Here is a 6,000-nt window from a genome sequence, read left to right on the forward strand (position 1 = left end):
ACGTGTCAGCACCCGTCACACGCAAACTCAGCTTTGCGGAAATCACGGGCAATTTGTCGAAGCGCCGATCCCAGATATCGAATAGGCGCCAGTCTTTTTTAGCCTCGTGAACACCTATCACATGCACACTCAGCTTGGCGAAAATTACGGACAATTTGTCGAAGATTTCTGATAAAGAAGAAAGCACGTGAAGCCATACTGATCAATCACTCAATGGTTGCCGACATGAGTGAAAGAATAGTACCTCTACAGGGATTAAAAGACTTCCTATAACTGTCCACCTTCACCCTCCATAGCAAGGCAGACATACAAGCCTCGACGGCCCTTTAGGAAATCACAAGTCCGATTCAAGATCAAGCGTCCACCATATTTGAATCAAATCCAGTTCAAGAATAAGCTGTGGAAAACTAACAATTGGAGGAATCTAGAAAATCCTCCAACCCAGTTCAAGATCAAAGCTGTGGAAAGTCAACAAGCGCAACAAAATACGTGCCGATTCATCCACTACCAAAGCCAAAGATCATCTACCACATGAAGCTCCTTGTGGTCCAAATTTCAACCTTCAAGATCAAGTCTCGACGGCCCTTGAAGAAATCTCCAACCCAATTCAAGATCAAGCCTTAACGGCCATTGAAGAAATTTCCAGCCCAATTCAAGATCAAGCCCCAACGGCCCTTGGATCGACATCTACAATAAGGGACTTCAAAACACATCTCCTACACATGACAAGCACATGTATACGACACGCCTTGAAGTGGGGGCATTTGTAGACATCGAAATTTCGGTAAATAAATGTTAACCGATAAATCAAAGTTTCAGCGCTCATGTATTACATAAATTTTACACGTAGCGTGTGTCTAAACAAAAAATCGAGAATCATCGGAAAAGTCATCAAACAGGACACGTGTCAACACCTGACATAAACGACTTATTTCATCTGGAATATTATATTCAAAATTAGGCCTTGGAAAATTCTATAAATAGAAGCCAATTTCATTCATTTGGGGGAGGAATTCATATTACACCTTGAAGCTCTGAAGCTCTGAAACTCCGAAACTCTCAAGCAAATCCCGAAGGATCAAGAAAGCCCTTTTCGTTCTTCATCAAATCCTCATTCAAGATCAAGCCTCGATGATAGGAGCATATTTATGCGACTTAATTGGCTTGTTCTTGTGCGTTTACGTTGTGTTTCTTTAGTTATTTTAGTGTTTAAAGCCATTTTCATTTGTTTGTAGGTCTTAATAACAACCTTGGCAAGAAAAGTGCATTTTGGTGCATGTTGGATCAATATTGGGCTCAAATGGATTGCATGCATGAGGATGGACGTTTTGGGCATATGTGTGTGCAAGTGTGTGTGTGTAATTGCAAGGATAAACAATGACAACTCATACACATGCAAAGAAGCCCACATGCAAAGTGAAAGACTCTAAGTACAAAGTATGCAAGAAGATGCATTTTGGAGGCCTTTGGAGCATGTTTCGGGCTTGGAATGGATAGCAAATGCATGGGCCAAAGTGGATGGACGAATTTGAGAACTAAAGAGGCCAAGAATGTGAAGAATTAGTGTCCAAAAGATAAAGAATTCAGCCCAAAAATTTGTCACTCCAAGTTGCACACTCCTTGCCATGCAAAACACATAGAATTCCCTTTGGATTCCCATGCCATGCTTGATCACTCTTGTCCCCTACATAATTTCTGATTTCATGCTTTAATTCATTTAATTATTTCACTCAATTGCTTGATACCTCTTGTTCCCTTCACCCATTAGATTTTAGACAACCTTTACATCCATTACATGCACCAATTGATGCTCCATCATTCACATTTGGAATCCAATGGCATGTGTCACACATGTTGTTGCACCTTTGACCCATTTGTTGACACATTTCACCTCCCTTTCCATCTCTATGCAATGTACACAATCATTCATGCTCCCTAGCTGCAACACCACTCCATTTTACCCTTCACACTTTGCATCATCACTTCATTTTCACCCTTGGACCATTGCACACCACACACACCAACTTGCCATGCATTTCATCCCTAGCCTAACCTGATTTTCTAAGGTTTTTGGGGCCTATAAATACATGTTTACACCCCTTGGCCAAAGAATAATCCCCCATATTCATCATTTTATCACAGAAATTCGTCCATACACACCCTAGGAAGCAAAACACCCAAAAAACACCATTCTAGTGCCTAGAAAACATAACAGCCACTCCACCTTCTTCCACCCTCTTTGCCTAGTTCTCCACCACCTTCCAACCATCAAACACTCTTCCACACTCACCCTAAACCCCTCCATATCATTCCCCATCCATTCTACACCATAAATCCACCCAAAAATCTGTCCACAAGCTTCATGCCGCAACAAGGAGGAAGGGAGATCCATTGATGCACTTGCTTTCCAAGTTGGAGCATTTTAGGTGTTTTCTTTCCTTTGATTTTAATGTCTAATTTTATGTATCTTTGTATTGCAAGAATGAGGAACTAAACCCCCTTAGTTGGGGGGTGATTCGAAACCATGTACATGCTTGCAATATGATTTGATTACATTCAGTTGTTATTTCATAAGTTGCGGATTCAATTCGTTCATCTACTTGATTGATAACTTATTTGTGTATGTTGATTGAGAGTGCACGCTTAGTTTTCATGCATGAATATGATGCTAGATTATGAGGGAGTTTCACCTAATAGTTACAATCTTATAATCACAAGTAGTGAAGGTCGCTTGAAAACGATCGCGTTGAATGAATTCTTGGCACTAGTTTCATGCTCATCATAGTAACGAATGCCTCGTCAACACTTATAGTTCTCATTGTGCTTCATGATTCTTGATTGTATCTTTATTGTGCTCATCACGTAAGGAACCTTTGAGGAATGCTTTGAATTGTTGTATGCGCTTTTCCATCCAATTCATTAACTGAAGGAGAACTTGAAGGTTAATTTAAGCGTATCTAATTAACTTGGGGTGTTGAGTTTCATAATTTATTGAAAGAACAACTGAAAATCATTTTGTTTGCAAGTGTGTCATGTGTGGAGAAGAACCTCCTAACTAGCCTTTTATCCATCCTTTTCATCCAAAAACGTTTTACAATCTGTTTTGTTTTAAAGTTTCTGTTTTGTTTTCAATTTTCGTCCAAAAGAAATCCCCCTTTATTTTGAAGTCTTAGATTAGTTAGAAAGTGTTTTGATTTGTGTTTCTAAGTGTTTTGATTCAAGTTTTCATCCAACTTCGTCCAAGTTCTTGTTAGGTTCTCAAAACTGCCCAGAAAGTGGTTTTTAGGCAGTTTTGAGTCATTAGGTTGCTATTTTGAGTTTTATGTTTGTTTAAGTATTTTAAATTATAGTTTTGCATTCTTTGAGTCTAGTTTAGTGTTTTAAATTTTGTTTTTATGTTTTTAAGTCAGTTTCAAGTGTTTAGCAATCCCTCCTAATCCCCGGCCTAGAACGATCCCTACTTACATACTTTACTACAATTGATAAAAAGAGGGTTTAATTTGTGTGTTTAGTTATTTTACGCATCACTCGACGGCCCTTGAAGAAAGTCGTTCTTCGTTCATCATTCTTCCAAGATCAAGCCCCGACGGCCCCTTGGATCAACAATTATCCACCTTCAAGATCAAGCCCCGACGGCCCCTTGAAGAACTTCCACCAAATTCAAGATCAAGCCCCGACGGCCCTTGAAGAAAGTGTTCTTCGTTCTTCGTTCATCATTCTTCTAAGATCAAGCCCCGACGGCCCCTTGGATCATCAACATCAACAAATCCACACGTCCAACCGTTCTTCAAGATCAAGCCCAAAAGCCCTTGGAGATCCGTTCATCACTGTTCTTCAAAGATCAAGCCCAAAAGCCCCTTTGAAGATCCGCTCAAATCCACCTTCATGATCAAGTCCACGGCCCTTGAAGAACGTTCATCCTTAGATCAAGCCCAACGGCCCTTTGGATCAATCGCACATCCACAAATCAACACCTTACGAAGATTGAATCAAAGGATCAAATTTAAGAGAGATTGTAACCCAAAATCATCAAATACAAATATTTGTTTGTGCACGTTGTTCTTGTCGCTTTCGTTTCAGGAAATTTTCGTGTTCACAGTGACATACAATTAATTATAAGGAAAAGTAATGAAAATTGTTTGAAAACTTTGAGTTTTAACGATAAAGACAAAATAAAGGGTAAAGTGAATAGTATCAGGATTAACATTTTAGTGTAAAAATATGGTTTTTCGTTAAACTGAACAGTACTGGGAGTTTTTCGTTAAAGTTCCCTTAATTATATGGTCACACTAGCTACCTTTATTTATCACACCTCATTCTCTGTTTGCTGGTATTGTTTGGTGTGTGCGCGTGGATAATATATATCAACATATTATGTTACATTTAAGGAGGATAATGTAGTTGTCTATATCGATATATTAACAAAACAAATGCACTGGAAAGGCTTTTATTAAGGCGTGGAAAGCTGTTTGTCGAGCTACCAAATATAATGTTCCAACCCTATCTATACCACCTGGAACGTTCTTGCTGAGCCCTACGATGTTCCAAGGTCCGTGCAGCTCTCCTACGGTTAATATACAGGTATAACTTATGTGTTACATCGATCGTCACTTATATATTATTTTTCAAGTACAAAAACGTTTTGTTTTCCTTAGGTTTATCAAGAATGTTGCTATATTCTCACCATCCATCAAATATTTAGGCTGTACATGGTAAGAAAAAATAAATTAGTTTAAGATATCGCCCTCTTCAATTTCAAATATTGGCTTCATCCCTTGTTAATAGGTATTGGCTTCAAGTACACTACATTTGTAGTATTCAATTTGTTTTTCTTTTCTTTTTTTTATCCAAGCTTGTTTAGTAAACTGACTATACTATTGATTACCAATCATAACCCATGTAACCAACCAAAGTCATGAAACGGCAGGTTGTTGGAGATATAGTGGCCCCAAATGATCTTAGTGCATGGTCTAATCATGATGTAAAAACTGGCTTATTTTCTCCGAGGTCAATGGCCTTAAAATTGAGGGAGATGGAGTAATCGATGGACGAGGTGATATTTGGTGGTCACAGGCTCATAAGCCCGGCGTAAGACCCACTGTAAGTTTATCAACATTGATTTCAAATTGCATAAGAAATGTTCTTTTGTGGTTGAGAATCAGAAATGTTCTTTAGTTACTTGGTGACAAATACTTATTTTTGAATTTATTATTAACAGAGAAGAATAAATGAATTGGTTTTTAATATTTAATATCAACTTTGATATTTTACTTTACCTATTTGAGGCATTGATATAATTTCCATTTTCCTTGGGTGTCAAGGCATTGGCATTTTATAACTGCAATGAGCTTGTACTCAGTGGATTGACACACGCCAACAGCCCAAGAAACCATATAATTATATCCAGCTGCAATGGTGTAACCATATCTCGCCTCCAAATAACAGCACCTGGTTCGAGCCCTACACTGATGGAATTGACATAGGTCAATCCCGCAACGTTCAGATACATGATTGCAGCATAGGCACTGGTATAACTCAGCGAAGTTTGCTGCTATACATACATCAGTATAATTTATTCCCAATATTGTGCAGTTTAAGCTTCTTTGTTTTGTTTGATATATCTTTCTTAACTCGATCATAGGTGATGATTGTGTTGCTATTGGAGGAGGTTCCTCATATGTAAACATTAGTAGACTGCAATGTGGACCAGGTCATGAATAAGGTTTTGTCCCGAATAGCCTAAAATAAACTTCTAATAAACTTTATTTTAAATCCTAGTAATTGGTACCCTTAGCATATAACGATCTTTTTATTTTTTATTTTTATTATAATTGAACGTAGCCTACTCCTACCCATCACCTTATACCCACACTCACCACCTACAATGCACAGATACAGGCACATCTGTCGCTTATAGCATGCCGGATATGCAAATGGACACGACATGCCTCTGATATGGTCAGATACGTATCTGGATCAACGATGTACAACGTTTGACAG

This window comes from Malus domestica, chromosome 09, assembly GCF_042453785.1.
Source record: "Malus domestica chromosome 09, GDT2T_hap1".
NCBI lineage: Eukaryota > Viridiplantae > Streptophyta > Magnoliopsida > Rosales > Rosaceae > Malus > Malus domestica.